The sequence below is a fragment of the Mandrillus leucophaeus genome, unplaced genomic scaffold (genome assembly GCF_000951045.1).
Source record: "Mandrillus leucophaeus isolate KB7577 unplaced genomic scaffold, Mleu.le_1.0 Scaffold11, whole genome shotgun sequence".
NCBI classification, from domain to species: Eukaryota; Metazoa; Chordata; class Mammalia; order Primates; family Cercopithecidae; genus Mandrillus; species Mandrillus leucophaeus.
Genome location: NW_012099209.1, coordinates 4,119,510 through 4,133,329, shown reverse-complemented (window position 1 = coordinate 4,133,329; position 13,820 = coordinate 4,119,510). Strand labels below are relative to the sequence as shown.

Below are 13,820 nucleotides of genomic sequence, written 5' to 3'. Positions count from 1 at the left end.
AGTCCCATGTACATTTCTTTAGGGTTCTTCTGGGAGTAGACCCCCAGGAGCTGGGGGACTTATTCTCCAGGTTGATTGGAGTGTCCTTTCCTCCCCTCAGTCTCAGGGTAACTCACGAATTGAGCCCCTGAATCTGATCAGCCAGGTGGCTCCAGACACCGCAGGGCTGTTTACATTTAAATTAATTAAAACCAAATGCAATTAACCAGTGCATTCCTCAGCCACACCAGTGACATTTCAAGTCTCAGCAGCCACACAGGGCTGGTGCCTCCTATAATAGACAGATCTAGAACATTCCATCATTGCCAAAGTATCTGTCTGTTGGACAGAAAAATGGATCAGTATATATAAATATATAGATTAAGGAATCTGAAAACAACCTGCTGTCCATGATAACTAGAAAAACAAAACGTGTGTCCCGGCGCCGTGGCTCATACCTGTAATTCCAGTACTTTGGGAGGCCGAGGTGGGTGGATCACTTGAGGTCAGGGGTTCAAGACCAGCCTGGCCAGCATGGTGAAACCCCGTCTCTACTAAAAATATAAAGATTAGCCAGGCGTGGTGGCATATACCCGTAATCCCAGCTATTCAGGAGGCTGAGGCATGAGAATCACTTGCACCTGGGAGGCGGAGGTTGCAGTGAGCTGAGATTGAGCCAATTCTCTCTAGCCTGGGCTACAGAGCAAGACACTGTCTCAAAGAAAAAGAAAGAAAACAAAACGTGGTCCATCCATCCAATGGAGTATTATTCAGCCGTAGAGAGGAATGAAGTATTGGCACAGGCTACAACGTGGATGCACCTCGAAAACATGATGCTGGGTAGGAGAAGCCAGATGCGAAATGTCACATCACGTGCTGTGTGATTCCATCCATGTGAAGAGTCCAGATCAGGCAAATCCATAGAGACAGGAAGACTCGTGGTTGTCCCGGGGCTAGGGAGAGGGAGTAGAGAGTGACTGCTCATAGAGACAGGGTATCTTTAGGGAGGATGAGAATGTTAGCTAGTGGTGGTGGTTGCACAACCTTGGGAATAAACTAAAAACCACTGAATTATTCACTTGAAGCAGGTGAATTTTATGGCATGTTAATTATATCTCAATAAAGCTCACCTCAAGGACTGAGGGTCTTTGCTAGGGGCAGTATCTAAAACAGTGTGCCTGTAGCTTAAGGCCTTAGTGCACATGCACATTCTTATGAATTAGCACTTTTTTGCTGCCTTTTAGAGCTTAACCATTGATGGAAACTGTCTTGTGTGCTTGCAGTTTTCTGGTTTGTCTTCTGACCTCTGACTCCTCTCCTGGAAGAACAGCATCAAGAAAGCGCAGGGCAGATCTGTGGTTCATCTCTGCCCTGTTGTGGGCTTGGCACACCGTAGATACTGAGATACTGGGGAACTTCTTTTTTCCTTTTTTCTTTTTTTCTTTTGAGATGGAGTCTCACTCTGTTGCCCAGGCTGGAGTGCAATGGCACAATCTCAGCTCACTGCAACCTCCACTTCCTGGGTTCAAGCAAGTCTCCTGCCTCAGCCTCCCAAGTAGCTAGGATTACAGGTGCCCACCACCACGCCCAGCTAATTTTTATATTTTTAGTAGAGACGGGATTTCACCATGTTGGCCAGGCTGGTCTCAAACTCCTGACCTCAGGTGATCCACCTGCCTCAGCCTCCCAAAGTGCTGGGATTACAGGCAGGAGCAAGCATGAGCCACTGTGCCCGACCAGAATTTTTCTTTCTTTCTTTCTTTTTCTTTGTCTTTTTTTTTTTTTTTTTTTTTTTTTTTTCCTTTGACGGAGTCTCACTGGAGTGCAGACTGGAGTGCAGTGGTGTGATCTCGGCTCACTGCAAACTCTGCCTCCTGGGTTCACACCATTCTCCTGCCTCTGCCTCCCGAGTAGCTGGGACTACAGGCGCCCGCCATCACACACCACTAATTTTTGGTATTTTTAGTAGAGACGGCATTTCACCGTGTTAGCCAGGATGGTCTGATCTCCTGACCTCATGATCTGCCCACCTCGGCCTCCAAAAGTGCTGGGATTACAGGTGTGAGCCACCACGCCCAGCCTCTTTTCATTTTATTTATTTATTTATTTTGAGTCAAGATCTCGCTCTGTCACCCAGGCTGGAGGCACTGGAGTGATCAAAGCTCACTGCTCCTTTGAATTCTCGAGCTCAAGCGATCCTCCCGCTTCAGCCTCTGGAGTAGCTGGACTATAAGTGGGCACCACCATGCCTGGATATTTTTTTGTGGAGATAGGATCTTGCTGTGTTGCCCAGGCTGGTCTTAAACTCTTGTCCTCAAGCAGTCCTCCCTTCTCAGCCTCTAAAAGTGCTGGGATTACAGGGATGAGCCAACCAGTCCAGCCCCGGTGAACTTACTGATAGATCAGTTCCTTGGGAAATTCCTTTTAGAGTAGTCAGGGCACTGGATGGCCTAAAACTCTTTGACTTGCAGATTGGGAATTGGTTGGTCATGTTTAGTGTGCATGTTGCTAGGCTGGTTACCTCCCTGTATGAGACTCAGCCAAAGAGACACCATACCTCATGGTGATTGTAGCCCAGCTCCTGAAGCTTCTAGACCTTTCCCCCATGGATCTCATTAGTTGTTGTATGAAATTAGAGCATTTCTTCAGGTGAAAAAATTGGGTCACACGGTGGTTCAAACCTGTAATCCCAGCACTTTTGGAGGCTGAGGCGGGTAGATCACGAGGTCAGGAGTTCCAGACCAGCCTGGCCAACATGGTGAAACCCCGTCTCTACTAAAAATACAAAAATTGTATGGTGGCCACCTTAGTTGGGAACTATGGCTAAACATTGTCCTGATTTGATCTTTTGCCGCAAGCAGGCTGGTGTTGCTATCAGAAGACTGTGTGAAAAATGTGATGGCAAGTGTGTGATTTGTGACTCCTATGTGCGTCCCTGCACTCTGGTGCACCTATGTGATGAGTGTAACTATGGATCTTACCAGGGGCGTTGTATGATCTGTGGTGGCCCTGGGGTCTCTGATGCCTATTATTGTAAGGAGTGCACCATCCAGGAGAAGAATAGGGATGGCTGCCCAAAGATTGTCTATTTGGGGAGCTCTAAGACCTCTTCTATGAACACAAAAAATATGGCTTCAAGAACAGGGTGATTGGTGGGTGGCCTCCTCCTCCCCGCCACCCCACATCAAGCTGCTGCAGCTGCCAGAAAAGATGCCTACTATTACCAGCAGAAAGGGAGCGGAGGCCAGAGCATCACCAGCAGTGCCTGCTGGTGTACTGGCGGCTTGCCACCCCCTCCTCTCCCTTCACCCAGACATGTAGTAGGGATGGAAAAGGATTCTTCACAGAGCACTTTGGCACACCGTGTCAGAGAAAAATTGATAGATTAATTAATGGTTTTTCCTGAATTCAAGAAGCAAAGATCTGTTCTCCATATTGATATGTTCTCCCTCAACCAAGATCTTCTAAAAAGAAATAATATTTTAGCCTTCTGCTTGAGTAGTTGACTGTGAAACTACGCCCAGTGAAAAACATGTTCTTGCAGCAACTCTGGTGGCAGCTGTCCTTGAGGAACCTTCGGTGTGTGGTGGGAAGCTATCAGAACGAGAAATATAGGCATTTACTCTTTTTTTTTTTTTTTTAAATTTGAGACAGAGTCTTGCTGTGTCACCCAGGCTGGAGTACAATGGCTCGATCTCAACTCACCGAAAATTCCACCTCCTGGGGTCAAGCAATTCTCCTGCCTCAGCTGCCCAAGTAGCTGGGATTATAGGCGCCTGCCACCATGCCCGGCTAATTTTTGTATTTTTAGTAGAGATGGGGTTTCACCACGTTGGCCAGGCTGGTCTCGAACTCCTGACCTCAGGTGATCCACCTACCTCAGCCTCCCAAAGTGCTGGTATTACAGGCATGAGCCACCGCTCCCGGCCTACAGTTTTAACACTTGTGCTGGTGTCATGTTATTTTCATTCTGAGAAACTGGAAACTCTTTCTGTTGCTATTATATTAATAAAGTTGGTGTTTATTTTCTGGTAGTCAAAAAACAAAATTTAGCTGGGCGGGGTGGCAGGTGCCTGTTTTTCTTTTTCTTTTCTTTTTTTTTTTTTAGTGGAGTCTCACTCTGTCACCCAGGCTGGAGTGCAGTGGCGCCATCTCGGCTCACTGTAACCTCCACCTCCTGGGTTCAAGCGATTCTCCTGCCTCAGCCTCCTGAGTAGATGGGACTACAGGTGCGTGCCACCATGCCCAGCTAATTTTTTGTATTTTTAGTAGAGACGGGGTTTTAATGTGTTAACCATGATGGTCCCAATCTCCTGACTTCGTGATCCGTCCACTTCGGCCTCCCAAAGTGCTGGGATTACAGGCATGAGCCATTGTGCCCAGCCAAGTGCTGTTTTTCTTAGCTGTGGCCCTTAAATGTTTGCAGCTCCTCACAGGGGCCTTGTTTTTCCAGATGTGCTGCCTGGCACATCTGAAAAAATACATATTACAATGTTTTACTGTCTTCCTTTTGCCCTGTTACCACATGCAAGGACAGTAGCACAGAAAAACAAGCCTAAACCGCATATCATTTTTATTCAGCATCAGCAGTTCATATAATTGTTTGTTTATTTTGTGAGACAGGGTCTTGCTCTGTCACCCAGGCTGGAGTACAGTGGTGTGATCATGGCTCAATGCATTCTTGACTTCCCAGGTTCAGGTGATCCTCCCACCTCAGCCTCTCAAATAGCTGAGACTACAGATACAAGCCACCTTGTCTGGCAAATTTTTGTATTTCTTATAGGTGGGGGTCTTGCTATGTTGCCCAGGCTGGTCTTGAACTCCTGGGCTTAAGTGATCCTCCCATCTCAGTCCCTCAAAGTGCTAGGATTACAGGCATGAACCACCACATGCTCGGCCTATTTATTTTTTAAATGTACAAAACAGTAGGAACTTTTTAAAAAAATCACCTAATAGTTTATTTCAGAACTGCAGGGTTTTAATTAACAAACATGTAAACATATGGAAATGAAATTAATTTGCATATTTGGTTGTGGTTCCAGCATCTTCATTTCTCACGTGTCCGTGTGAAAAGATCACCAAACAGGCTTCGTGTGAGCAACATGGCTGTTTATTTCACCTGGGTGCAGGTGGGCTGAGTCCGAAAAAGGAGTCAACAAAGGGTGATGGCATTATCATTAGTTCTTACAGGTTTTGGGATACGCAGTGGAGTTAGGAGCAGTGTTTTATGGGCTGCGGGTGGATCTCACAAAGTACATTCTCAAGGGTGGGGAGAATTACAAAGAACCTTCTTAAGGGTGGAGGAGATTACAAAGTACATTGATCAGTTAGGTTGGGGAAGAAACAAATGACAATGGTGGAATGTCATCAGTTAAGGCTATTTTCCTTTCTTTTGTGGATCTTCAGTGGCTTCAGGCCATCTGGATGTTTACGTGCAGGTCACAAGAGATATGATGGCTTAGCTTGGGCTCAGAGGCCTGACACTTCAGTTATGACTGGTTGTGATATGTTTTAATTAGAGATGATGGAGATTTGCCTAGTGTGATAATCCCTCAGTTGGATGAATATCTAGTGTGTGGCAGTCACTATTTCAGAAACTGATGAGTGTTTGTTAAGGGTTATTCTTTTTAAAGTCCTGTGGATCTGAGAAACTTCCATGACTTAAGAATTTATCTAGAATGTTACTTTTTTTTTTTTTTTTTTGAGATGGAGTCTTGCTCTGTCACCCAGGCTGGAGTATAGTGGCGTGATCTTGACTCACCTCAATCTCTGCCTCCCAGGTTCAAGAGATTCTCCTGCCTTAGCCTCCCAAGTAGCTGGGATTACAGGTGTGCACTACCACGCCCAGCTAATTTTATATTTTTAGTAGAGATGGGGTTTCGCCATGTTGGCCGGACTGGTCTGTCTCAGAGAACAGAACAAAGCCTGTTCTAGTGCCTGTCCTAGAATGTTACTTAAATGAACTAACCTGTGGGATGTGGCCTAAAAGGTAAAGCCAGGCAGTTCTCAATACAAACAGTCTGGGTTCTAGAAGTCTCTTTGTTTAGAGTTAAGGAGTAACCTCAGTGCCCATGATGCCCAGGAAACCATAAGATAAAACAGCCCTTGGGCCCGAAGGTGGCTCACGCCTGTAATCCCAGCCCTTTGGGAGGCCAAGGGGGGCGGTTCGTGAGGTTAGGAGCTCGAGACCAGCCTGGCCAACATAGTGAAACCCCAACTCTACTAAAAATACAAAAATTAGCCAGGCATGGTGGCGCATGCCTGTAGTCCCATCTACTCGGGAGGCTGAGGCAGGAAAATTGCTTGAACCCTGGAGGTGGAGGTTGCAGTGAGCCGAGATTGTGCCACTGCACTCCAGCTTGAGCAACAGAGTGAGACTTCATCTCAAAAAAAAAACCAAAAAACAAAAATAAAAAAAGTAAAAAGCCCTTGGTTGTGTCAGACCACACCTTGAGGTCTGTTGGGGGCAGTGTGGAGGTTAGGAGGAGTTGTCCCTTACATCCATGACTCTCTGGGTGGCTCCAGCTGTAGGGACACCCTTCAGCCTATGAATGGGTCACATCTTCTTCGTCGTGCCGTGCTGCCTGCTGGTCTGTCCCACTCCCGAGTTTCTGGTCTCCTTGACTGGACCCTGCTGGTCTGAGCCGAGGAGGGACCTCCCTGCCTACCTGTGTCTGATTTGAAGCAGTGGCTCTAAAATGTCTCCAGGAAGACTGGGGTTTGCTGTGGGGTTTGAGGACATGCCCATTATCAGGTTAAGGAAGGTTCTTTCTATTCTTTGATTTGCCTAAGGTTTTTATTTTTTTGAATCAGAGTCTTGTTCTGTCACCCAGGCTGGAGTGCAGTGGCACAATCTTGGCTCACTGCAACCTCCGCCTCTTGGGTGCAAGCAATTCTTGAGCCTCTACCTCCTGAGGAGCTGGGATTACAGGTGCGCACCACCACACCCAGCTGATTTTTCTTTCTTTTTTTTTTTTGAGACAAAGTTTCACTCTTGTTGCCCAGGTTGTAGTGCAATGCCATGATCTTGGCTCACAACCTCCACCTCCTGGGTTCAAGCGATTCTCCTGCCTCAGGCCCCCGAGTAGCTGGGATGACAGGCGTGTGCCGCCACGCCCCGCTAATTTTGTATTTTTAGTAGAGATGGGGTTTCTCCATGTTGGTCAGGCTGGTCTCCAACTCCTGACCTGAGGTGATCCGCCCGCCTCGACCTTCCAAAGTAGTGGGTTTACAGGCGTGAGCCACCACGCCCAGGTAATTTTTCTATTTTTAGTAGAGATGGGGTTTCACTATGTTGGCCAGGCTGGTCTGGAACTCCTGACCTCAGGTGATCCCCCTCAACCCCAGCCTCCTAAAGTGCTGGAATTAGGGCATGAACCACCATGCCTGGCCAGGTTCACCCAAGGGTTTTAATTGATTTTGTTAATTTTCTGTATCTTTTTCTTGGCGGGAAAGGGGGTCTTGCTTTGTGGATCTGACTGGAGTACAGTGGCACAGTCACAGCTCACTGCAGCTTCAACCTCCGGGGCTCAAGCAATCTTCCTGTCTCAGCTTCCTGAGTAGCTGGGATTACAGGTGTGTGCCACCACACCTGACTCATTTTAAAAAATTTTTGTAGAGATGGGGTCTTGCTGTGTTGCCCAGGTTGGTCTCAAACTCCTGAACTGAAGTGATCTTCCCACCTCAGCCTCCCAAAATGCTGGGATTACAGGTGTGAGCCACTGCACCTGGCCTTTCTGCATCTTTGTTTTGTTTGGTTTGGTTTTGTTTTTTTGAGATGGAGTCTTGCTCTGTTGCCCAGGCTGGAATGCAATGGTGCGATCTCGGCTCACTGCAAGCTCCACCTCCCGGGTTCAAGCTATTCTCATGTCTCAGCCTCCCGAGTAGCTGGGATCACAGGCGCCCGCCACCACGCCCGGCTAATTTTCCTGCTTTTAGTAAAGATGGGGTTTCACCATGTTGGTCAGGTTGGTCTCCAACTCCTGACCTCAGGTGATCCACCTGCCTCAGCCTCCCAAAATGTTGGGATTACAGGCGTGAGCCATCACGCCTGGCTTTTTTGTTTTGTTTTGTTTTGTTTTGTTTTGTTTTTTTGAGACAGAGTCTCTCCCTGTCGCCCAGGCTAGAGTGCAGGAGCGTGATCTCAGCTTACTGCAAACTCTGCCTCCCGGGTTCAAGCAATTCTCCTGCCTAAGCCTCCCGAGTAGCTGGCATTACAGATGCCCACCACCATGCCTGGCTAATTTTTTTATTTTTAGTAGAGACGGGGTTTCACCATGTTGGCCAGGCTGGTCTCGAACTCCTGACTTCGTGATCCACCCGCCTTGGCCTCCCAAAATGCTGGGATTACAGGCGTGAGCCACCGCGCCTAGCCTTCTGTATCTTTGAAGCTATGGCTTTTCTCCTTTCAGTTATGGCAGTGATTTACATTGATTTTCATGTACATTTCTTTACATTCATTTTCATTTACATTGATGATATACACTGGTAGACTTTGAAAGCACCTGTGTGCAGAGATAATTCCTCTTGGTTATGATTTATTTATACATACACAGATGCAGCCGACTTCAGTTTGATCATCAGTTTAGCCATTTCAGTCCTATTACATGAACGAGACTGGACTATGATTTTCTCCCTCAACTCTGTCTTAAGTTGGTAGCAAAGTTCTCCAAACAATGATTGGGTGGCTTTTCCTAGTTCTGTTCTCTGAGGCAGTTTGTTGGAGAAAGTGATCCTTCCTTCTTTGAAAGCCTGGTAGCACCTGTCTATAAAATGGCCCAGTGTCCTTCATATATGGGCAGGGAAGGGTTTCTTAGCACAAGCTCCTGTTTTCTGAGCATTATTCTGTGAGGCCGGGCATGGGATGTTTCCAGGTGAGCAGGGCAGTTCCAGACTCAGGTAGCAGAGACAGCCATGCACTCTCAGGGCCATAGAGTAGAGAGATGGGGCCAGCAGAAGGGAGGGACAGCTTCTGGGGGGACATGTGTGAGCCAGGACCTGACTGATGAGACACATCCGCTTGCTTTTTTTTTTTGAGACAGAGTCTTACTTTCACCCAGCCTGGAATGCAATGGCACAATCTCAGCAACCTCCGCCTCCTGGGTTCAAGTGATTCTTCTGCCTCGGCCTCCTGAGTAACTGGGACTACCGGTGCCCGCCACCATGCCCGGCTAACTTTTTTTTTTTTTTTTTAATTTTTTGTAGAGAAAGGGTTTCACTACGTTGGTCAGGCTGGTCTCAAACTCCTGACCTTGTGATCCGCCCGCCTTGGCCTCCCAAAATGCTGGGATTACAGGCATGAACCACCGCGCCCGGCCCACCTCCACTTTCTTGCTGGGAAAGAGCTCATGCCTCCGGCCTGAGCTTGGTGTTCCTGGAGCCCTGGTGAAACAGGAGTGTTCCCTTCTCCCCCTTGTAGGGCGTGCGACAGGGGTGTGGCAGCTCAAACCCCTAGTGGGGAGCATGCAGTCAGGCAGGTGGGGGAAGCGTGGGCTCCAACCCCATAGCAGCAGCTCAGTGTCTAGGGTTGTGTTTCCAGCTCCCAAAGCCCCAGTGGGCGTGCGTTACAGTGTGCTCTTTCAGCTTAGCTGTCCCTGTCCGCAGGTGGCTTGTGTTAATCAGCTCAGTTAGACCCTCTGCCCTATCTCAAGGATAAAGGGCTTTCTGTATTCTGGGGTTCTTGCCTTAGTGTACTAGAAAAATCGGATCACATGTGGGCTTGGAGAATGAGTACAAGGTTTTATTGAGTAGTGTAGGTAGCTCTCAGCAGATGGATGGGGAGCCCAAAGGGGGTTGGATTGGGAAGGTGGTCTTGCCCTAGAGTTGGGCTGCTCAGCGACTGGGCTCTCCTGGACTTCCCGAGGCGACCACATCGTTCCGCCTTCAATGGCCCGCCAGCGTCTATTGGTGTGTTCTGCTAGTGTGTTCCTCTCGACGTCCAGCTGCTTGTGTGTGTCTGCTTAAGGTCTCAGGCTTATTTGGGCACAAGATGGGGGGCGTGGGAGGCCAAAAGGCAACTTTTTGGCCACGAAAACAGAAATGCTTGTTCTCACTTAGGTCCGAGGGTGGAGCCCTTGCTAGGGACCCCGCCCTTCTCTACCCAGCACTTCCCTGCCCCACTCCCATATCACTGGAAAGCTAGATTGGAACTTAGAGGTGAGAGGTGCCAGCAGCAGCAGGGTTTGGGGGGTGGGAGGAGGTGCCAGGAGCAAATGAGGCCAGATCCCAAAGGTAGGGGGCCTTGGGTTCTCATGGAAGAGTCCTGCTGGCCTTCTGCCTTCACAGTGTTGGGCTCCCCAGCCTCCTGCTGGGGCTACCCCATGATGTTCTTCACATCCCAGGGCACTCTCCTGGGCCAAGGAACACTCTCCTTGGCCAATAACCTCATCTAGTCCCTCAGCTCCCAAAACCAATGGCAGCACTGCATGGCCTGGGTTCCCGCAGCCTTCCTGACACCCCTGGGCTGGCATTCTTGGGGTTAGACAGGCCTGCTTCCCACCAAACAGGTCTCTCAAAGCGAGTAGGTCGCTCCTCCTGCAGCGTGGTCTTTGTCTCCCCTTCCTTGTTTGGTGTCCTGGCGTTTTCTCCACTGGAAGCGCTGGAGCAGGCGCTCTGCCCTGTGTCATCACCTGGACACAGGAACGCGGAACTCTGGCTCTTTCTAGGTGGCAATGCCACTACCACCCGAAAGACAGTAATGACGCAGAGGGGAAGCAGGCATCCTACAGACGTGTGCGAGGAAATAGGTTTACTCTCAATTCTGGACTGTTCCACCCCAGCTCTTATGGGCCCTGAGAGTTTGGATCTGGGACTGGGGTGGTTCAGAGGCTCATCGGAGCTTCAAGCAGCAGCTCAGGCTCAGCCTTCAGGGCCCTCTAGCCTCAGGCAGGGTTTTGGCCACCCCAGCATGGTGGCCATGTAAAACAGAAGCAAGATGAACTACTGTAAAAAAGAAAGGAAAAATAAAACAGACATACAAGTCAGTAAGGCCAAAAGTTGTGTTAAATTCAGTAGACGTCAAATTACTCTGTCAAATTGCAAAACATTTCCACATGCAGATGCTGGTGTCTATGCTGGCCTCGCTGTAGACAGGTGACCAGTGTGGGCTAGCCCAGAGGACAGATCACCTTTCTAGGAGTCCTACTCTAAACAAGGTAAAATCCGGCTGGGTGTAGTGGTCCATGCCTGTAATCCTAGCACTTTGGGAGGCCAAGGCCAGAGGATCATTTGCATCCAGGAGTTCAAGACCAGCCTGGGCAACATGGCAAAACCTCATCTCCACAAAAAAATATAAAAATTAACTGGGCAGGGTGGCGCATGCCTGTAGCCCCAGCTACTCAGGAGGCTGAGCCGGGAGGATCACTTGAGCCCAGGAAGTCAAGGCTGCAGTGAGCTGAGATTGCCACTGCACTCCTGCCTGAGTGACCTTCCCAATAGCTGGTGTTTTCTCTTTTAAGCAGTTGGGGTCTAAGTACAGAAGGTTATTTATCACCTGCCTCCCCTGTCCCTGTCCTCCAATATCAGAGGCCTTGTTTAGGGAGGAAGCACCCTCACAACATGAGAGTGACTCCTTGCCAGAATTCCTTGTAGAACTTATTTCCTTATTACCTTTGGCTCTTTGACTACAAGATAAGCTGGAGCTGATGGAAGTTGAGCTCTCATTCTGAAAATCGGGACAGGAAAGTTAACCTCAGCCCAGGTCCCAGTTACCGCGCTGGGTCCCACCGGCAGAGCTGTGGCCAGTGGCCCCGTTCTTTCCAAGGGCCACTGCTCAGGAGGCCGGTAGCGTAGAAGATCCTGGTAGCAGCAGCAAGACCCTGGTTCTTATCCCCCCAGGGCAAGCAGCAGCCACTTGTCATCCTCAAAGCTCAGGCCCAGCACTCAGTAGGTGCTCAGGAAGTGACTGAAAAAGCCTCGAAAGGTTTCTCCCTATGTTTTCTCCTTAATGTCAGTTTTCACCTGTGCAGAGTCACCGGCACTGTCAGTTCCAGACTTGGTGGGTGGACCCAAGGGCAGGTGGATGTGCGTGTCTGCGCCTGCGCCTGTGTGATCGGAGCAAGCTGTGACTATGGGTGCCCACTGCAACTCAGGTCAGCACACTAGGCTTGGGTTCTCTGTCACCAAAGGACTCTTCAGAGAAAGGTTTGGCTGCCTCTCACCAGGCGTCAACCCTCTGTCTGTTTTCGATTCCACAGTTTAATCCGTCTCCAATGCTCATTCTGGTTGTGGATGGTTGGGGGAGATGGGGAGGAGGCTCAGCCTCCACGATCGATTGATTGGCACAGGAGGCCCTGCCTCTGCTTTTGAAGGGCCAGCTTCTTGCTGATTTGAGACAGCAGGGTGAGTGTGAGTGTTTTGCTTAGTCCCACACCCTGATGCGCTCCGTGCCGGGCCTGTGGTTCTATGTAATTCCATCCAGTCAGGTGCCTGCAGCAGCTCCATTCACAACTGGGGCCTGCATCCAGCAGTGACCATTGACAGCCACATGATTGGAAAGTGGCAGACCCAAGGGGTCAGTCAGGGCACCTGATTTAATCCATGGGTTAGTCTTCTCCCTGGGGGGCTGGGGTCCCAGAGACGGTTCCCACTTGCTGTGGCAAGGAGGCAGGAGCATAGCCCACTGCCAAGTGAGAGCACTGCTGAGTGGGTGAGGGGGCAGGTGAGCAGCTTGGGGAAGTCAGGGCAAGGGAGGGTCCCCTTGAGCCTTCTGCTTTTCCTCACATCTTTGTTCCTGAGGAGAAAAATTAAAGCAACGTGGGGTTATGTTCCTTTCTTAATCTACTCAGGCCACCCTAACAAAATGCCACAGACTGGGTGGTTTACAAAGTAGAAACTTATTTCTCACAGTTCTGGGGCCTAGAAAGTCCCAGACGAAGGTGCTGGCCAGGTAAAGTTCATTATGAGGCCTTTTCTCTTGGTTTGTAGGCGGCCGCCATCTTGCTGTGAGCTCACATGACCTCTGAGGGAAAACGAGCTCTCTGGGGTCTCTGCCCATCAGGGCATTAATCCTGTCAGATCAGGGCTATATCCTTATGACTTCATTTAACCTTAATCACCTCCTAAAAGCCCCACCTCCAAATAGTCATGTTGAGACTTAGGGCTTCAACATGTGAATTTGGAGGTAACATAAACATTCGGCTCACAGCATTGCCATATTGTTTCTTAGAAAAACATAATCCCGATTTTATTTTATGTCATTGTTTGATTTACTGGGGTTTCTGTCACACACAGTAAGTTGGGAACAGGAGGAAACCTGGCAGTTTGAGGAGGGGGGGTGCCTTTGTTTCAGGTCTGTTTCCCCATGTGAATGCCTCTAACAGATGGTATCACTGAACTGAGCTTCTGGTACCTCCAGCCTCCCTGCCTGCCAGTCAAGGGCCCTGGGGGAGCTGAGGAGCACAGCTGAGAAGCTCTGGAACAGTCACCGGAACTGAGCTTGCTGTAATTGATGGTAACGCATGTCTAATGACCATAATTAGGCTAGCAGCAGTGTACGGGAAGCACAAAGGCACGGTGCTGAGGGAGCTGTTGTAGGCGCCACCCAAGTGGCAGCTGGCAGGGCAGATGTCCCCAGCATAGACTGATGGTGGCGACTAAGGCACGGCGGTTCTCCTTGGTAACTTAGCTTTTTAAGTTTTGCTTCTGCTCATAATACGTATATAGCAAAAATGCATACTTTTTTTTTTTTTTTTATTGAGACGGAGTCTCACTCTGTTGCCCAGGCTGGAGAGCTCAGCTCACTGCAACCTCCACCTCCTGGGTTCAGGCAGTTCTCCTGCCTCAGCCTCCCAAGTAGCTGAGATTACAGGCATGCGCCATCACACCCACCTAATTTTTTTTTT

At 49.2% G+C, this 13,820-nt stretch overlaps 1 pseudogene; it reads left to right on the top strand.

The window, feature by feature from the left end:
• The first annotated feature begins 2,798 nt into the window (after positions 1-2,798).
• On the top strand, positions 2,799-13,412 carry LOC105547667 (annotated as a pseudogene).
• Positions 13,413-13,820: the final 408 nt, after the last annotated feature.